Source organism: Ipomoea nil, unplaced genomic scaffold, assembly GCF_001879475.1.
Source record: "Ipomoea nil cultivar Tokyo-kokei standard unplaced genomic scaffold, Asagao_1.1 scaffold3170, whole genome shotgun sequence".
In the NCBI taxonomy this organism is placed as follows: domain Eukaryota; kingdom Viridiplantae; phylum Streptophyta; class Magnoliopsida; order Solanales; family Convolvulaceae; genus Ipomoea; species Ipomoea nil.
In genome coordinates, this window is record NW_017619598.1 from 3,381,509 (window position 1) to 3,403,250 (window position 21,742).

Consider the following 21,742-nt stretch of genomic DNA (forward strand, 5'->3'; position numbering starts at 1 on the left):
TGTGTGTTCCATAAATAAAAAGTATATTTTTAACATACTAAAAGTACATTATTTGATATCATGTACTTTCAAATAATGTAATTTTAGTATGTTAAAAATGTACTTTTTATTTATGGTACACACAAATGTGTGGACCATGGTCCATGAAATAATGATTGCCTAAGTTACTTTGTGCTGGGTATCCTTTTAGGGCCACCTTGATCCAATTACTTTCTTGGGCTGGTCCATGTGGCCCATGCCTTTTTGGTTGACTAGTCCAACCGGTCATCCCATTATACTATCCATCACCCAGTCTCTCACTTTCTTGAGATTTCGCGAAGTCGATGTCTCAAGAAAGTATTTCAAAAATATTATCCAACCAGTTCACCGCTTCTAAAAGTCAAACCTTCTTTCGACCATTACTCCTCATCCAATGCATCATTGAATGGGTGTGATCGTTCAAGTGGTGGTACTTTTAGATGCAACCGTTAAATTAAGCGGTCCTCGGTGAGCCCCCTAAATCGGCGTTGAGATTGTAGGGTGACTATTGAGCACTTTTATCATCCTACAAAACTCGAAAACTAGTTAAGTTAAAAGAAAACACACGAGGTGCATACCTTCCTTATAAGCTCTAATCTTTGGCACTTGGAAACAATAGAAGTAGAATCTGATCCTCCGATCGACCACCTAGCATTTCAAAATCCTACAAAATTTAAGACACCAATTGGGTGAATAACATCTTCGTGAGATGCGTCCCACTAAGTGGGTATGGTCCAGACTAATTAGTTTGTCTATCCTAAGTTAGTTGACGGCTCCTAGTAAAAATAGTATAACTAGTAAAAATCAACAACTTACTTCATATGCTCTAACCTGCAAGAATTTAAAGAAAATTAGCAAAAATAAGCCAATTGCCTCGCTTTCGAGGGGTGACTAGTTGGCTCCCACGCTATCATATGCCAAGTAATTATTCTGGGCGACATGGTCGCCGACACACAAACCAAGATGCCTACACACCCATTTCGACAGCAAAAAGTCGGATCTCCTTTCTGTTGGTCCCGAAAGGGTGGCGAGAAGTCTAGAGGGGGGGTGAATAAACTTCTCTAACTTTTTCAACTTTCTTCGAAAACAGACAAGGCAAATAACACTTTGGTAATTTCAACTCTAAGTAACAAGCATTAACAAGATAAACAACTTAGAGTGTGCAGCGGAATAGGTAGCGGTAAAGTGTTATGCTTATAAGTGCGGTGCTCAAAGAGATATTCTAAACATGCAACACGTTATAAACACTTGATATGGTTCAAAGATGATGTACGTAAAGTTTGGCTTGCATGCAAACGTGGGAACTATCAAACCCATACAGATAAAGATATGCGATAAATCGTAATCGGTTTAGTTCGCAGTTAGAATAAGCATGCATGAAATGTATGAGCAGTAAGTAAATAGAGAGAGAGGTTTATAGTGGTTCAGAGGTGGTGTAATCCTCCTAGTCCACTCTTCTCCTTTCACTTCAAGGAGGAAATTCACTATTCTTCGATCACCCAGATACAATAGTGAATAAGTGTCCACCGACACTTCTCCGAGTGCTTCGCACAAAGCTACACTCCTCCAAGGTTTTTCGCAAGCTCCTCTTGTTACTCCGCCTTCCCGAATACTTCGCACCAAGCTGTACTCCTACACCACGAGAACTACGCACAAAGCTACGTCCTCCAAAGGTTTTCACAAGCTCCTCTTGTTACTCTGCCCTTCACCACGAGTGCTACGCACAAAGCTACACTCAACCAGGGTTTTTCACTCTCTCTAGTTACTCCGCCCTCTTTCTACACTCAGTAGAGAATATTACAAAGAAATAAAATTTCTCTCTCACTCAGACTTGAATTTTATTCTATGAAGCTCTGTTTTCCCCCTTTTCGGCTAATAAAAATAGCTTGTATATTTTGCTTGTATGTCTTAGCCCTTGTTCAAGTTGTTGAACTGCTCTATCACTTGGGGTTTTTCTTGCTGAACTGCTACATCACTTGTCTTCAAGTCTGCTTGGACAATTTATAGCTAGTGAAAGCTATTTGCCCGTTGATCATCTTTCGATCTCGATCGTCCATTTTGAATTGTAGTTGATCAAAAGATATTGTCAGCTTGATCTGAAATATTAGGTAGATGTCTTTTCTCCTTTTGTCAGATGATTTGAATAATTTGCCCGTTGCCGTGTCTTGAATTTTGTAGCCTCCAAAATTTGAATAAGTTCGGCGCGGCAAGCTTGATATTTCTTGTCCTTCATAAATGCTCTGACATGTCAAGTTGATCAAATAATTTATCTGCTGATTCTTGCTTGAGTATAAAATAATTTCTCCGCGAATCATCCTTCTTCGAGCGTCTCTGGTTCCACCGTAAAAACTTGATGTTCAGATGAAAATATATCAGATATTTTCTCCTTCATGATCCTTTGTAAAATAATAAGCTGGAACCTCTGTAAAAATTTTCTCCTTCATGATCCTTTGTAAAATAATAAGCTGAAACCTCTGTAAAAACTTCATAGTTGTTCATGTTTCGAATTTAAGCTTGGTCCACCATACTTGGTGTGTTTCTCCATATGGTGCATGGCTTTTGTGAGACTTGTGCATTTTACTTAGTCTCCATTTTCTTAGCTAGTCTCCCATACGGTTTGGTATACTTTGAGCTAGTCTCCCATACGGTATACGGTCCAATATACTTGACCTTGAGCTAGTCTCCCATACTGTCCAAGGTATACGGTCCAATATACTTGACCTTGAGCTAGTCTCCCATACGGTTTGGTATACTTTGAGCTAGTCTCCCATACGGTATACGGTCCAATATACTTGACCTTGAGCTAGTCTCCCATACTGTCCAAGGTATACGGTCCTTGACCTTGAGCTAGTCTCCCATACTGTCCAAGGTATACGGTCCAATATACTTGACCTTGAGCTAGTCTCCCATACGGTGTTGGCTAGTCTCCCATACGGTCCAAGCTAGTCTCCCGAGCAACTTAAAAATGCTTCACTTGAGATTCAAACTTAGGATCATTTGGCATAGCTCACACGTGTTTCTTCCAACTTCTCTAGCATGGTTCTTAGTGACTTATTCGCAACATAATTCTGTTAAGCTATAATCCCGCTTAACTTCTTAAAACAAATTATGATCTTCCAAACTTGTACGTGGGTTGCATGATATAGGTGCACCATACTCCGTAGACTCTAACTGACTTAAATAGAACAAAAAATGGAGACTACTTGATTTTTCAAAAATACATTCGGCTCATCAAAATTTACAATATATTCCTAACAATTTCCCCCTTTTTGATGATGCCGAAACTTATACCCAAGTCATTTTGGCTTTGTCAATTTTGAAAAATAATTTCTTTTTAATCGCTTTTATTTCGACTAGCCAATTGACGGGTTTAACAAATTTAAGACCTAGAGATTTTAATTTTGGACGGTCTTAAACGTATATTGAGACTATAACGCGGGGTTGCGTATTGATTTTTATCTTTTAATTTTTCTTCCCCCTTTGAATTTTATTTTCTCAATTATACGCATCACATGCAATTACTAAGTCCAATTTTAAAATCTTGTGATATAAACACAAAATAAATAGATTAACTAAGACTCACTTAGTATGGTACGAAATATTTTCATCATGCAATTTGGACCCATTTTAGCTTAGCATATATAAGATGACAAAAGAAATGTGCTAGCTAAAATAAATTATACACCAAAAATTGATTTGTCAATCAAACTTGTTACCTCCCTTTCAACTTGGCGTTGATGAACTCTCTTAGCTTCTTGAAATCCTTCTCGAGGCCCTTGTGTTGATATGGTGCGGCTACTTGTCCGATGATGTAGTTGCCATAAGCTTCTCTTATATTCTCCCCTTTCAACACTCCGGCTTCATGCCAAAAGATGCATTCGTCAAGTGTTCGGCCATCACTCATTTGGTCATTCCGGTGTCCGAACTCCGTTTGAAGCTCTTGCAATTTTTGTATCCTTGTTGCAATTGGCTTCGGCATTTGTGGCATTGGAGCAATCGGCCTTGGTGGCAACACATCATGAGCAGTTGAGCTCGAGCTAGGACGAGTTTCTTTAAAGTAGTCCATCATGCTCCCTCGGCTTCTAGGTGTTGTTGATGGTCGGACAAGTTCCACAAGTGGTCATCTTGGTCGTGGAGCCCTCGGTTGGGACGACGCATAAGCATAAGCTTGTGGTACAAAATGACTTGCCAATCCTTCCCCCTTTTCGGCAGCATTAATGAATCTTTGAAAGCTATCGGTGGAAGAATTTTGCTTGTCACGAACTCCTTCAAGTAAATCCAAGTTGATACGGGATTGTTGAAGTAAACCTTGCACTTGTTGTTCCAAAAGTTTAAGCCTTGCGGTTGTATCGGAACCATGTCTTCCCATTTCATTGAACAATTTCATCACATCATTCTTCAATTCTTGCTTTGCCGTGTCAATCTCGGTTTTTAATAGGCCTTGCCTATTAAACAATTGTTGAGCACGGTCCACCATATCCTTGTGATAACCATCAAGCTTTGTGTCCATTGCATCCATCTCTGTATTCAATTCACCCGAAGATCCTTGTACAATAGCCTTAACATTGTTGGAAAAATTAGCTTAAAATGGCATAAAATGGCATATTAAGTGGCTATTTTTTGGTACAATTATCAGTGGGGTCCACTTCCGATTTGGGTCGGGTCAAAGTGGATTCGGATTCTTCGTAGTAAGACGAAGAGATTGATATATTGTACGCTCAAAACGGATAATGGGTGAATGAGATATTGATTCTCAAAGTAGACCCATTTAAGTTGGGAAATGAAGGGAAAATGTAGGACTTTGTCCCACATTGGTTTGGAAACAAGATTTTCCCCCCTTATATACATGAGCTCTTTTCAAGCTTGTAGAATTGTATAGCATAGAGGCTCTCTCGCGCGGGGGGGAGGGGGGGGGTGCAAATCAAAATCCAACTAGAGGACATCAAAAAGGCTTGAAATCAAGCCCGAGCTCGCGTGCGCCGGCACCTGCGGGCACGAATGTCGTCCGGAAATGGGCTGGCCTTGCGGGCTACGTTATGCCTAACTTCGGTATCATTTTCCATCTGGTATAGTCACTTGGTTCGGCCAGAACCGAACCGAGAGCACGAGAATGCCTAACTTCGGTATCATTTTCCATCTGGTATAGTCACTTGGTTCGGCCAGAACCGAACCGAGAGCACCTACTCTCGTGTGTAGCACGAGAGGTTATGGTGCACCGAGAGCACAACTCTCGTGCATCTGTGACCACGAGAGTAGTGCACTCTCGGGTTGCACCACAGTGCACATGAGAGATGTACTCTCGTGTTGCCTGGTCCATGTGCTCTCGCGTGAACCTGCACCCCAACGGTCTGAAACCCGAAAGTTCAGCCTGTTGTACAGATTAAACTTATCTGTTACGGAATTAATATTGTTTTAATTCCAATTTTAAATTCTGAGTTTAATCCTACTTAGTGGTGACCGTTACAGGTGTTACACAATTGGTTTTAACACCAATTTAGTGGCCATGTTGAATGCTATCACTCCAACATCCCTATATAAAGCGAGGGCCTTGATTACTTCGACACGTATTCTCCTGTGACGAGAATAAATTCCATTAGAATGATACTTGCTATAGCCGCGCTGCGGAATTTGGAAGTTCATCAAATGGACGTTAAAACCGCTTTCCTAAATGGCGAACTAGATGAGGAAATCTATGTGGAACAACCCGAAGGGTTCGTGGTTCCGGGCCAAGAAAGGAAAGTGTGTAAGTTGGTTAAATCGCTATATGGTTTAAAACAAGCGCCTAAGCAATGGCACGAGAAGTTTGACCATGCGATGTTAACTAATGGGTTTAAAATAAACGAAAGTGACAAATGTGTCTACGTTAAGGAAACGAGAGACGGTTATGTCATTCTTTGTTTATACGTAGATGACATGCTCATCGTTGGTAGTAACGATCGAATGATCAAGTCTACCAAAAACATGTTAAATACGAGATTTGACATGAAGGATATGGGTTTGGCTGATCTAATCCTCGGGATTAGAATCATTAGAAGACCTGATGGTCTGGTGTTAAGCCAATCACATTATATTGATAAAATCGTTGAAAAATTTAACAAGGATAATCATCAAGGGACTAGGACGCCATTAGATCGAAGCGTTCATCTAACCAAGAACCACGGAGAGTGTATTTCTCAAGTAGAATATGCTCAGGTTATTGATAGTTTGATGTATCTAATGAGCTGTACTAGGCCGGATATTGCCTTTGCGGTTAGTAAACTCAGTAGATATACGAGTAACCCCGGTGCCATACACTGGACGGCAATAGTGAAGGTTCTGAGATACTTAAGGTATACTCGAGACCTTGGACTGCACTATGGGAGATATCCTGCTGTACTTGAATGGTATAGCGACGCTAGCTGGATATCCGATATTAAGGACTCCAAGTCCACGAGTGGCTGCGTGTTTACACTAGCCGGTGCAGCCGTTGCATGGAAATCCTCTAAACAGACCGTGATAGCTAGATCCACGATGGAATCTGAGCTGATAGCCTTGGACAAATGTTGTGAAGAGGCTGAATGGCTACGCCATTTTTTAGAGGATATTCCTAATTGGGAAAGACCTGTACCTCCAATGTGTGTGCATTGCGATAGTCAAGCTGCAATTGGACGAGTACAGAATCATATGTATAATGGTAAGTCTAGACATGTGCGTCGTAGACATAATGCCATTAGACAACTTCTCACAACTGGTGTTGTCTCGATTGACTACGTAAAGTCAGAAGACAATATAGCGGATCCGCTAACCAAAGGGTTATGTAGAGTAGCTGTGGAGAAGTTGAGATGAGGAATGGGTCTAAAGCCCTTGGTATAAAGTTCTATAGTGGACACCCAACCTAGCTGGCATCTAGGTTCAATGGGACAACTAAATTATGGAACGGAGCGTGTCACTGTGGGGGTCTCGGATTCCCTACCACTCCTCGTTAGAAACAGTGGCTCCCGCACAAGGTTAACATGTTAAATGCTTTAGTGATTCGAATGTCGGTTGACATATGTGAGTATGCGGGATACTCGGGAAAGAATCACCTATGTGAGAGAGAAGTGAGGGTCGCTTCAAAGGAGAATTGACGGGCACAATTCTTCACAAACTCTTGCAGAACCAGGAATGGTGACCCACGACCAAAATGGGCACAATCATGAGAACAAAGCATGGTTGGGAGGTTCCTGTGTGAGATATGTCATCGTCTACACAAACGGCAGTCGGTTCAAAGACATCGCGTTCTACCGTACAGTCAGTAGAGTAAATGTATCTTCACGAGGGAAGGTTCAAAGGGTGTGACCCTACCTATCCTATGCAGGGATCAACCGTTGAACACAGTTGTTTCCATTTTAAAACTACCCCCGAAAATCAATTTTCATTCATGTGGGGGATTGTTGGAAAAATTAGCTTAAAATGGCATAAAATGACATATTAAGTGGCTATTTTGTGGTACAATTATCAGTGGGGTCCACTTCCGATTTGGGTCAGGTCAAAGTGGATTCGGATTCTTCGTAGTAAGACGAAGAGATTGATATATTGTACGCTCAAAACGGATAATGGGTGAATGAGATATTGATTCTCAAAGTAGACCCATTTAAGTTGGGAAATGAAGGGAAAATGTAGGACTTTGTCCCACATTGGTTTGGAAACAAGATTTGCCCCCCTTATATACATGAGCTCTTTTCAAGCTTTTAGAATTGTATAGCATAGAGGCTCTCTCGCGCGGGGGGGGGGGGGGGGGGGGTGCAAATCAAAATCCAACTAGAGGACATCTAAAAGGCTCGTGCGCCGGCACCTGCGGGCACGAATGTCGTCCGGAAATGGGCTGGCCTTGCGGGCTACGTTATGCCTAACTTCGGTATCATTTTCCATCTGGTATAGTCACTTGGTTCGGCCAGAACCGAACCGAGAGCACCTACTCTCGTGTGTAGCACGAGAGGTTGTGGTGCACCGAGAGCACAACTCTCGTGCATCTGTGACCACGAGAGTAGTGCACACGAGAGATGTACTCTCGTGTTGCCTGGTCCATGTGCTCTCGTGTGAACCTGCACCCCAACGGTCTGAAACCCGAAAGTTCAGCCTGTTGTACAGATTAAACTCATCTGTTACGGAATTAATACTGTTTTAATTCCAATTTTAAATTCTGAGTTTAATCCTACTTAGTGGTGACCGTTACAGGTGTTACACAATTGGTTTTAACACCAATTTAATGGCCATGTTGAATGCTATCACTCCAACATCCCTATATAAAGAGAGGTAGAAGCAGTAGCATTTTACACAGTAAAAAAAAACGAAAGGAATTCCAGTAGCTTTCAGCTTCCCAAAACTCTGCTTCTACTCTCTTCTTTACCAACTAGTGTTCTCTACTTTGCTTTGTTTGCCGGGTTCCTTGTTTAGGTGCTTAAACAAGGAATCGTAGCACGTTTTATCCTGGGAAACCTAGGCTACAACGCTCCTAGCACTTGTGGGAGGTAGCAAATAAGGTTTTAAGGAAAAGAACTTCGTGTTCGAACTCGTGCTAAACCTTTACCCAAACACTCAATCTTTTCCTTCCCAATTTTCTGTTTTCCCATATAATATTAATCTTTCCGTAGGATTATTATTATTTTGGGATTTTCCACCTTATTACCCAACAAACATCCCCAACAATTTCTTCTCTCAAGGCTTGTGCATTGAGCAATTGTTCACTTTGAACGGGTTGATGTGGAATCGGCAATGGGTGTGCAAAATCATCTCTTGGTGTGGTGATCATTGTGTCAACAAGGTTGGGTTCGGCTTCCTCGGTGTTGTAGCAAAGAAGCAATGTGTTTCGGTTCCTTGGATGGTGTTGATCATAAAACTCATAGCAAGGTGGCAAAGTAGGCAAATTCCTTGTCTCATCCAAATTTAAAGAAACCCCTTGACTTGGTGCATTTCCTTCTTCACGAATAGACTCCGTAACCTCCATTACGGGATGTGGAAAACAAGACTCAAAACTCAAATTTTCATCCCCGATACTTGCAGGATACGGATCAATCTCCGGGAGCCCTACATCATCATTCCTTGCCAAGGATCCCTCTCCGGGTCCTCTTCGGGTATCCTCCAAAGACATAGCGGTGGCACGGTGAATATCGTTTGGATCAAACTCTCCTAAAGGTTCTTCGGTTGTGGCTTCAACCATCACTCCCTTTTCGGTTCTCTTCTTCTTAGCAAGCATGGTCAAGAAGCAAGAATTAATCACCGAAAGCCGGGTAGCTTTGGCAAGATCACGTGTGCCCAACCAATTCAACACCATTTCTTCCCTTTCCAAGGTATTCGGCCCTATTGATTCGGCCAACATGTTGTGGTCTCCTAATCTCCATGCTCTCCATTCAAGTGCTCTTTTAAACTCCTCCAAAAGTGCACTGTCCGCCCCAATTGATGATATTTCATCATCACTTCCAACTTCTACTTGATCATTCACAATAACATCCACTTCAACTCTATTTTCCTCAACAAACCCGTGGCTCTCAAGGATAATTGGGTTCGGGTTTTGAGTGGTTAAGGGTCTTGAGATTGGGTGGCTTGATTGTTCTTCGTTGGATCGAATGGCATGGGTGTTTGATCCTTCATGGCTTGGTTCTCGGATATATTGTTTAAGGTTTTGGAAGGGGTTGGACAATTTTCTTTTTCGGGTGGGTTTTGGTAGGCTTGTGGGTAAGGTAGGATTTTTAGGTTCATTGGAGTTGGGTGGCCGAAAGAGGTAGCTATGGTTTGTAATATGCTTGGCTTTGGTAAGGGTGACATTTTTGGTTCTCAAAATCTCACCAACGGCAAACCCGTAACCGATCTCCTGTTGAAACCATCCATCCACCAAAGGCTTGGCCTTCCTTATAGACTCACACAACCTTCCAAACATAAAGGCACCCCAATCCACACAAACATTGTTCAAAATAATGTCCATAATCAACAATTTTTCTTTTGACAACTTGTCACGGCAATGATACCGGGATTCTACACATTTATGAACAATATCCAACAACAATCCATAATCCCTCTTCAAATATCTTTTGTTACCATTAACCTTCGGAGATAGCGGTGCGTTTGCATCGCGTACCTCGGCCCAAATGGCATTGACATCATGCACATGATTTTCTACCCTCAAACTTGATTCAACAAGATTAAACATCCTCCGAAAATCATCGAGATTAATTTCTACATCAACACCTTTGATCATAGAAATAATTGAGCCATTTTCTATTCTAGCATTCATGTATAATTCGGTCACCTCATCTTTATAGAAACCAACATATCTAAAAGTGCAAAAATTTAACAACCCACAAGATTCGAGAGAGTTAATAATTTTTACCCCAATAGATTTGTCCTCCACTTGTTTGTTGAAGTCGGTGACATCTAGAATCATCCCGCTTAGTACACGGTTAGATTTCCTTGTTCCTCCGGTTGTGAATGACTCCATCTCCACTTGATTAATCTCCATTTGAGTAGAAAAAGAATTTAGAAATTTTTGGGTGCAAGATTGGGTGTTTCGGCAGTGAGGTCCGAAAGAAGGATAGGAGGAATGAGTTTTTGGATTGTGAGGTTATTTGGGTAGGATTTTGGGTTTGGGTGATGGGTTTTTTTTTTTTTTTTTTTTTTTTTTTTTGTGTAGAAGATTTTTGTGTAGAGAAATTAGAGTGGGTGTTTGAGTGTTGGGAGATTCTTGGCTTTTTCTTGTGCTATGTTTCCGGCCGGCGAGAGAAAGAAGAAGAAGATTTTGTGTTCTTCTTTAATTCCACTTTCTACCCGTTAGGATTGAGGAAGAAGGGTGAGAAATTACTCTTTTGCCCTCTAGTGGGTAGAGAGAGAGTATTGATCTCTTTGAGGATAAATTCGACCTTCCACATGATTTAAATTTGCCAGCTCAGATTTATATACTCCATTTGTGAGTACATGGCGCCAAAAATTGTGCTTCAAATAACCGCCAACCTAGAGCAAATCAGATAAAAAAATCTTGAAAATAATCTGTTAGACCAATAAATATACTCCAGATAAATATTATTATTTCAATTTCATATTTCAATAAAGCTGATTTTCTGAAAAGAAACCTGATAAAAATAAATTGATCAGACAGATACCTAATATCTGAAAAGAAATTGCAAGTTCCCAAATTATTTAAAACATTTGACTTTTGCAAAATTTTGCCTAACTTTTTGACTTTTGATTTTCCAAATTGGGCAAGCATTCATCAGAAAAACACTTTTCTTCTCATATAAACCCAATAGGCATGCAAATATCTAAATTTTCCTTAAATATATACAATTTCATCAAAACTAACCCAATTGAAAAAAATTGTTCCCCCTAAATTACATACTAATCTCAAATTAATCTAATTAAACACATTTAGCAAACAAATTACACAAATCAATTATGCTAAAACGTGACAAATTAAATAAACATACGCATCACATAAATAAATCGCAAATTTAGGTACGCAGTTTTCGTAAGATAAAATTATAACACATTTAGGTACATACAAATTTTACGAAAACATGTACACAATTAAACATATATCATAGGTACATACCAATTCAAATTAAAACACATAGGTCACATAGATTACATGCAATACACACAGTACGTATAAAAAATTAACAACAATTAAGAGTTTAGAAATTGCTTAGCTCATTTTGGTCATTCCCATTTCATGCCTTAGAGTTGCAAAACGAGATTCACACAACGACTTTGTGAGAATGTCGGCAATTTGATTCTCCGTGGGAACATGATCGATTTTTAAATCTTTCTTTTCGACGTGGTCTCGGATAAAATGGTGTCGAACGTCGATATGCTTGGTTCGCGAATGAAGCACCGGATTTTGGGTTATGGCGATTGCACTAGTATTATCGCATAAAATGCTAACATTTTCGCACTTAATCCCATAGTCCAATAATTGTTGCTTCACCCACAAGATTTGTGCACAACAACTCCCAGCTGCAATATATTCGGCTTCCGAAGTGCTCGTAGCTATGGAGTTTTGCTTTTTGCTGAACCAAGAGACCAATCTTCCCCCTAAGAACTGTCATGTCCCTGAGGTACTTTTTCGGTCTATTTTACAACCTGCAAAATCTGCATCTGAATAACCAGTTAGTGTAAAATCTCCTTCTTTGAGATACCATAATCCCACATTGATTGTTCCTTTGAGATATCGAATTATCTTCTTGGTTGCAATCAGATGACTTTCTTTGGGCTTTGATTGGAATCTTGCACATACGCCAACCGAGTAGGATATGTCCGGTCTGCTTGCGGTTAAGTATAGTAACGATCCAATCATCCCTCGATACATCGTTTGATCGACATCTTTTCCTTCATCATCTTTATCCAATTTTTGAGATGTACTCATGGGAATTTTTACTGAGGATTTTCCATCTATGCCAAATTTCTTGATAAGATCTCTTGTGTACTTGGCTTGATTTATGAAAATTCCTTCCTCAAGTTGCTTGACTTGCAGTCCCAAAAAGTAATTTAATTCTCCCATCATACTCATCTCGAACCTGTTCTGCATGAGCTTAGAAAATTTCTCACATAAAGTTTTATCAGTACTTCCAAAGATAATATCATCAACATAAATTTGTACTAATAAAATGTGATTATTTTCTTGAATTCTAAAAAGGGTTTTAGGACTAGACCTTTGGTGAATCCACAACTAATTAAGAACATCGACAAGGTGTTGTACCAAGCTCGCGGAGCTTGTTTTAACCCATACAATACCTTCTTTAATTTGTAGACTTGATCACCAACGTCTTTTACCTCAAAACCGGGTGGTTGTTCGACGTAAACTTCTTCTTCAAGTAATCCATTAAGAAATGCGCTCTTTACGTCCATTTGATATACCACGAAATTCTTGTGCGCTGCGTATGCTAGGAATATCCGGATTGCTTCGAGTCGTGCGACGGGGGCGAATGTCTCATCAAAATCAATTCCTTCTTCTTGTGAATACCCCTTTGCGACTAATCTTGCTTTATTCCTAACAATGACGCCGTCTTCGTTTGCTTTGTTCCTAAAGACCCATTTAGTGCCAATTACATTTTGGTGCGTTGGTCTTGGAACAAGTTTCCATACGTCATTGCGCTTGAATTGATCTTATTCCTCTTGCATGGCATCTATCCAACTTGGATCGGCTAAAGCTTCATCAATTTCCTTTGGTTCCAGTTGAGATAGAAAGCATGAGAGCATTGCATCTTGTTGTTGATTCCTAGTAGATGATCGCGTCTTTACTCCATCACTTGGATTTCCAATGACTAAGTCATGGGTGTGACTTCTTAGCCATTTCCGATTTGGTTGGAAATTTGTTGGATTTTCAGAGTTTCCTTCTTGATGTGATTCCACTTGTTGTGTATTATTGACAGATGCTTCTTCGGTTTCAACTACTGGAATTTCTTCTTGTTGAATTTTAGTTGGAGGCATGCGTGACATTTCGGGTATCTCATTTGATATTGCCTCAAATTGGTGAGTACCCATATCACTTGATTCTTCTACTTCCTACAACACATTATCTTTGAAATTGTCATTAGAAGTAATTAAATCACGATTACCTTCATCATTTTTGCCATTATTGCCGTGATTTTCATCAAACACAGCATGAATTGATTCTTCTACCACCATGGTTGATTTGTTGAAAATTCTATACGCCTTGCTGGTGGATGAATATCCTAAGAATATTCCTTCGTCCGCTCGCTCGTCAAAAGTCTTTAATTGAGACTTTCCGTTAACAAGTACAAAACATTTACAACCAAATGTATGAAAATAGGTGAGATTGGGTTTTCTCACTTTCCATAATTCATAAGGTGTTTTGTTATAAGACTTGTGGATTAGACTGCGATTTTGAGTATAGCACGCCGTGTTAATTACTTCTGCCCAAAATCTTTTTGGTAGACCGACGGCCGTTATCATGACTCGTGCGGCTTCCTTGAGTGTTCGATTTCTTCTTTCAGCTACACCATTTTGTTGCGGCGTTCGTGCGGCAGATAATTGATGTAAGATTCCTTGTGAATTGCAATAGGATTGAATTACTCTGTTCACGAACTCTGTTCCTCGATCGATTCGTATTGTTGCAATCTTCATGTCCTTTTCGACTTGCAGTAGCTTCAATAGCTCTGGCAACTTTGATAAGACTTCATCCTTTTTCTTGATGAATATTGTCCATGTGTACCTGGAAAAATCATCAACAACAACCAAAGTATATTTCTTACCACTTATACTTACTGGGTCTACTGGACCAAACAAATCCATGTGCAGTAGACTTAAGGGTCTTGATGTTGACTCTTGAGCTTTGGCTTTGAATGATGCTTTGATTTGTTTTCCTTTCTGGCATGCATCACAAATTTGATTTTTCTTGAACACAATGTTGGGTAGTCCTTCGACTAGATTATTTCTTGCAAGCTTGTTGATGGTTTTGAAATTCAAATGATTTAGCCTTCTGTGCCATTCCCAACAAGCTTCATTCGAATTATTTACCATCAAGCATACGGATTTCTTCGTTGTATTCCAATCCACAACATACATGTTTTTCTTTCTTGATCCGGCGAGTACGACTTCATTCGTAGATTCGTCCTTGACTTGACATTTGCCTTTGTAAAATTCTACGAGATATCCTTTGTCGCAAAATTGACTTGTACTAAACAAGTTAAATTTTAATCCTTCGACATAAGATACGTCATCAATTCGTAGACCATTTTTCACAATTGCGCAGGTTCCTTTTGTCATTCCATATCGATCGTTTCCACCGAAAACTACTTTTGGTCCTTCGATACTTTTGAACTCAACTAGACTAGCTTTATTGCCGGTCATATGTCGAGAGCAACCGCTATCGAAATACCAAATTTCCTGCAAGAAAGATTAATTATTTTTAGGTACCCATGCTTGATTGGGTCCTTTTGTGTTAGTAATTTTTGGCATCCAAATCCACCTAGATCCCACTGATCCAAGAGTAGGTGATTTGTAACCATTAAAGACTCTATAATCATAACGCACTTGCGAATAATGCTTTGGTGCGGGTTGGGAAGCAGATAGTTGCTTGATTCTATGAAACAGAGCAAATCTGGACTTGGTCCATGGTTTGTCATCAAGCGACCAATCTTGTTCTGAGGGATATAATCTCCCAGCCCCAATTCTCGGAATTCTTTCCATATTCCTATGAGGTTTTGTTGCACTAGACTCGTTGGTTCTCTTTGGAGATACAAATTTTTGCCTTTTAAAATTTTATTGCCTATCCGAGATATTAAATTTTTTATTCGGCCTTGCAACATTTTTATGGGATTTATTTGTTTACCAACTCCTTGTCTCATTGTGCTATACTGACTTTTGACAAATTTTACCACTGGGACTTTATTAATTAAAGTAGTAGTAGAATTAGTCAGTTTCACAGGGGTTTGAGAACATGATGGATCGTAGCCTAGTCCGGCTTTATCTCCAGCGGGTTTCTGCATGCTTACCATTTTATCCATGATTTTGGATGAATTTGTAAATGATGCGATTACTTCCCGAAGGTTATGTTCGCGAACCTCTCTAGCTTTGCACTCTTCTTGAAGTCGAACATTTTTGGCTTTCAAATTACTCATTTCATTTTGAGCATTTTGCAATTTTTGTGACATTTCTTCCTTTTCAAGAATTAACGTATTATTGCGCTCTTTGATTTGAGTATGAGTGGCCATGACCTTTTGACAATCTTCCATAAGACTTTGAAATGATTCTTGAGTCTGGAAAGAAGTGTCAACGGAACTAAAAGAGCTAAAAGAGCTAGAAGATACCTCTTCGTCAGTTTCACGCGCCATATAACATTCTTCATGTTCGGATGTCTTGCCCACTAGGCATAGTAGCGCCGTATCTTCTTGTGATAATTTTTTTAAATTTCTTCTCTTTGGATTTGTATTCCACCTGTGGAGAAGTATTCGAATTTTTTTCCGCCTTGGGGTGTGGACATTCGGCCATAAAATATCCAGGCTTTCTACAATTGTAACACACGTTTGTGTTATCTTCGACCGGTTCCCTTCTTGATCTTCTATTTTCTCGAAAGAAATTTCCTTGTGGTGATCCTTTGTTCTTTCGCATGAACTTCTTGAATTTCCTAACAAATAGAGAAAATTGTTCGTCAGATAAAAAATCATTATTTCCTACTGACCTTGATGTTGAGGGTTGTTCGGCCATCAATGCGGATGTTCGTTCATCACGTTCTTCCTCGACTCGTGTCTTCATTTCGAACTCATACGCCTTAAGATCACTAAAGAGTTTATCCATAGATAATGTCATTAGATCTCTATGATCGCGCATTGCGGTCACCTTCATATCCCAATTTGTAGGAAGTTCGCGTAACACTTTGAGCGATATTTCTTTCTGGGTAATGGTCTTTCCCAGATCCGTGATCTCTCCAATAATTTTGATTAATCGAGCTTCCATGTCGGTGATGTTTTCGTTCGGTAGCATTTTGAAATCTTCGAACCTCTTCATGGCAATGGTTAGTTTGTTGTCTTTTTCTTGTTCATCGCCTTCACCGATTCCGATTAGTGTATCCCATATTTCTTTTGCTGTGGTGCACTTTCGAATCTTTGGGAATATGGTGTCATCGACCGCTTTGAACAAAATATCTTTGGCAATGTTGTCCAAATTATTTCGCCCTCTATCTTCTTTTGTCCACTCCATTTTTGGCTTTGGTATATATCGTGGAGCATTTGGAGTTAGTGCGGCAGCAGTGTTAACTTCCATAATTTGGATATGACCATTTGCGATGACTTCCCAAATTTCGTCATTTAAGGCAGATAAGTGCACCTGCATACGTATTTTCCAATCATCAAATTTATCAAGTGAGAAAAGCAAATTTTGAGCAAGAGCCATATCTCTCTTCATCTTGAAGATTTTGAGATCTATCTAGCAGTCAAAATTGACTCAAATAGACAACCGCACTGATACCACTTGTTGGTCCCGAAAGGGTGGCGAGAAGTCTAGAGGGGGGAGGTGAATAGACTTCTCTAACTTTTTCAACTTTCTTCGAAAACACACAAGGCAAATAACACTTTGGTAATTTCAACTCTAAGTAACAAGCATTAACAAGATAAACAACTTAGAGTGTGCAGCGGAATAGGTAGCGGTAAAGTGTTATGCTTATAAGTGCGGTGCTCAAAGAGATATTCTAAACATGCAACACGTTAGAAACACTTGATATGGTTCAAAGATGATGTACGTAAAGTTTGGCTTGCATGCAAACGTGGGAACTATCAAACCCAGACAGATAAAGATATGCGATAAATCGTAATCGGGTTAGTTCGCAGTTAGAATAAGCATGCATGAAATGTATGAGCAGTAAGTAAATAGAGAGAGAGGTTTATAGTGGTTCAGAGGTGGTGTAATCCTCCTAGTCCACTCTTCTCCTTTCATTTCAAGGAGGAAATTCACTATTCTTCGATCACCCAGATACAATAGTGAATAAGTGTCCACCGACACTTCTCCGAGTGCTTCGCACAAAGCTACACTCCTCCAAGGTTTTTCGCAAGCTCCTCTTGTTACTCCGCCTTCCCGAGTACTTCGCACCAAGCTGTACTCCTACACCATGAGAACTACGCACAAAGCTACGTCCTCCAAGGGTTTTCACAAGCTCCTCTTGTTACTCTGCCCTTCACCACGAGTGCTACGCACAAAGCTACACTCAACCAGGGTTTTTCACTCCCTCTAGTTACTCCGCCCTCTTTCTACACTCAGTAGAGAATATTACAAAGAAATAAAATTTCTCTCTCACTCAGACTTGAATTTTATTCTATTAAGCTCTGTTTTCCCCCTTTTCGGCTAATAAAAATAGCTGAGTAAAAGACATTTTTGGTCCTAGACTTATAGTGGTTTAGACAATTTTAGTCCTTAATAAAAAAATTTGCCATTTTTTGGACAGACTTATTGTGACGAGGACAATTTTGGTCCTCCGTCTATTATATGGTTAGTTGACCGTTTAAATGAGGGGTATTTCTGTCAATTCAGTTTATTCTCCTTCAGATGAGATGAAAATATCATCTCTATCAAATTCTAAATACCACAGGTAGTCAGGCAGTAAGTTATCCCAGAGAAACATAAAATAAACTAAGCATTCATATGATTGTATGAATTTGCATTCTTGCATATTTGCATATTTGCATTCTTCCTCTAAATAAAATCTTCATCAATGCCTTTTGAAAAAGGTGGACTAAACTTACAAGATCTGTTCCAATGCTGGCTATCCATTGATACAGTTCTGTCCATGAATCTCCCATTCCCAGCTGAAAGCATATCCGTAGCTGCTTCAGAAACCTTGCTCCATTGGTCAGAGTGGATTTTCAGCCTCCTTAACTCTGCTTCCAGTTCAGCATTCATTGCCTGTGATACATATAACTGCTCGGCCACTTTCGCTACCTGCCTGTTACTCTTCTCAACTTCTTCTTTCATGTACCCAAGCTTCATGAGAGCTTCTTGCCCTGCCGCCTTGGCTCTCTCTAGTTCAGCATCAACTTCATGGTTCACATTCCCCTTGTTGGGTTCTCTTGCCCTGACTTCCAACATCAGCATCTTGTTTTCTTCTATGATTTTCTGTAGTTCTGTTTCCTTGTGCATCAAATTTACCTTCAAATTTTCAATATCAACTTTTGAGTTTTGAAGTTCCTGTTCTAGTGCATATTTTCTTTGTCCTGGCGACATATTTTCTAGTCTTAGAGTCTCATTGTAATCACAGATACCTTGCAATTCAGTTTCTTTATCCATCAGATTTGCTTTCAACCCCTCAATATTTTCTTCTCGGAGAATAAGCTAAATTGACACAAATACCCTTCATTTAAACGGTCAACTAACCATATAATAGACGGAGGACCAAAATTGTCCTCGTCACAATAAGTCTGTCCAGAAAATGGCAAATTTTTTTTATTAAGGACTAAAATTGTCCAAGCCACTATAAGTCTAGGACCAAAAATGTCTTTTACTCTTGTATATTTTGCTTGTATGTCTTAGCCGTTGTTCAAGTTGTTGAACTGCTCTATCACTTGGGGTTTTTCTTGCTGAACTGCTACATCACTTGTCTTCAAGTCTGCTTGGACAATTTATAGCTAGTGAAAGCTATTTGCCCGTTGATCATCTTTCGATCTCGATCGTCCATTTTGAATTGTAGTTGATCAAAAGATATTGTCAACTTGATCTGAAATATTAGGTAGATGTCTTTTCTCCTTTTGTCAGATGATTTAAATAATTTGCCCGTTGCCGTGTCTTGAATTTTGTAGCCTCCAAAATTTGAATTAGTTCGGCGCGGCAAGCTTGATATTTCTTGTCCTTCATAAATGCTCTGACATGTCAAGTTGATCAAATAATTTATCTACTGATTCTTGCTTGAGTATAAAATAATTTCTCCGCGAATCAGCCTTCTTCGAGCGTCTCTGGTTCCACCGTAAAAACTTGATGTTCAGATGAAAATATATCAGATATTTTCTCCTTCATGATCCTTTGTAAAATAATAAGCTGGAACCTCTGTAAAAACTTCATAGTTGTTCATGGTGAGATGCTCTGTTTCGAATTTAAGCTTGGTCCACCATACTTGGTGTGTTTCTCCATATGGTGCATGGCTTTTGTGAGACTTGTGCATTTTACTTAGTCTCCATTTTCTTAGCTAGTCTCCCATACGGTTTGGTATACTTTGAGCTAGTCTCCCATACGGTTTGGTATACTTTGAGCTAGTCTCCCATACGGTATACGGTCCAATATACTTGACCTTGAGCTAGTCTCCCATACTGTCCAAGCTAGTCTCCCATACGGTGTTGGCTAGTCTCCCATACGGTCCAAGCTAGTCTCTCATACGGTGTTGGCTAGTCTCTCCCATACGGTTTGGTATACTTTGAGCTAGTCTCCCATACGGTTTGGTATACTTTGAGCTAGTCTCCCATACGGTATACGGTCCAATATACTTGACCTTGAGCTAGTCTCCCATACTGTCCAAGCTAGTCTCTCATACGGTGTTGGCTAGTCTCCCATACGGTCTAAGCTAGTCTCTCATACGGTGTTGGCTAGTCTCCCATACGGTCCAAGCTAGTCTCCCAAGCAACTTAAAAATGCTTCACTTGAGATTCAAACTTAGGATCATTTAGCATAGCTCACACGCGTTTCTTCTAACTTCTCTAGCATGGTTCTTGGTGACTTATCCGCAACATAATTGTGTTAAGCTATAATGCCGCTTAACTTCTTAAAACAAATTATGATCTTCCAAACTTGTACGTGGGTTGCATGATATAGGTGCACCATACTCCGTAGACTCTAACTGACTTAAATAGAACAAAAAATGGGGACTACTTGATTTTTCAAAAACACATTCGGCTCATCAAAATTTACAATATATTCCTAACACTTTCCATTCTCCAAATAAGGTCAACCGCCTCGCTAAGAAAGGTGCCTTAGGCTAGCCACTACGCTCCGAGTGGTGCTTCCCTTATTTCTCCAGTGTGATTCGATCGATTGATCATTATTTTTTTTCTTACAACTATATATTGATGTTTTGGATGATGATGATAATAATGATAATGATGATAATAATAACAATAATTTTTTTTTGATGTCAACCACACATGGTGGTCCGGGTCTTTCTCTGTCCGTTTAACGGTCCAAGTCCACCCGGTTTGCTTCGAGAGGCACAGAAGCTGGCCCAAAGGGGATCGTCACTTGTGGGAATCGAACCTGGGTTATCCCAAAATTCTCCCCTACAAAAAGAGCTCATTTGCCATTTGAGCTACCCTATTGGGTTATAATAATAACAATAATAATGACAATGATAATGATAATGATAATGACAATGACAATGACAATGACAATGACAATGATAATGATAATAATGATAATAGTAATAATAATAATAATAATAATAATAATAATAATAATAATAATAATAATAATAATAATAATAATAATAATAATAATAATAATAATAATGCGGCTTTGGCTTTTTTTTTTTTATTACTTTTTTCTCTGTTGTGCCTTTCCCTTCCCTCTCTTTTCTTTTCTTCTTTTTTTTTTTTTTTTTTCCTTATTATTTCTAATTATTTTTCTTTTTCTTCTAGATTTTTTTTCCTGTAAACATCAATCCAGAGATTCCAAACCCAAAGTATACTAACCATGATAGCACTTACAACAACAACCATCCAAGAAACCCAACAAACACCCTTAGGAATGGCAGCCTCAACAGCTCCACCAACCAATGCCCTTTGCAGCCTCCGGCAAGTCCACTTTCCTGTACCTAGCCAGACTCCATATGTTCTGGCAAGGGCTAGTAATCTCTGCAAGAAAAAGGAGCCTAAGGAGGGCAGTTACTCCCTGGCGAAACGACACATCAAGAACACGTAGAGAGCAGCCATGTGGTTGGCTATTAAGAGGTCATTACAAAGGTAGAATTCCATTTGGTTTTGGAAAAAAAGGGGAGATTTCCAGAGCCCTGAAGCATTGAACTTATGGCTAAGATAACTGCAGGGGTGCCATGAGCCAGGGACGTGAGGCAACTTGAAGCCAAGGACATAACGAGTGTATAGAAAAAATATATGAAATATGGAAAGAATTTTGAGAGAATAAATACTGTACATATTGTTGAATATTGCTTGTGAGTAGTAAAGATTGTTTCTCTCCCCATGGATTATATTTATACATATTTTGGGTTAGGATTAGGAGCCCTATAGTGTTAAACTGTGTCCTTGTTAGATTATGACTAACAAGTCTA

General features: G+C 39.6%; 1 long non-coding RNA gene across 1 annotated transcript; it reads left to right on the forward strand.

Moving 5' to 3' along the window:
- The first annotated feature begins 10,689 nt into the window (after nucleotides 1-10,689).
- LOC109167960 lies at nucleotides 10,690-21,529 on the forward strand. Its single transcript, XR_002051956.1, has 3 exons — nucleotides 10,690-10,700; nucleotides 17,356-17,363; nucleotides 21,421-21,529. It is a non-coding gene; the product is annotated as an uncharacterized LOC109167960 (long non-coding RNA).
- The last annotated feature ends 213 nt before the right edge of the window (nucleotides 21,530-21,742 follow it).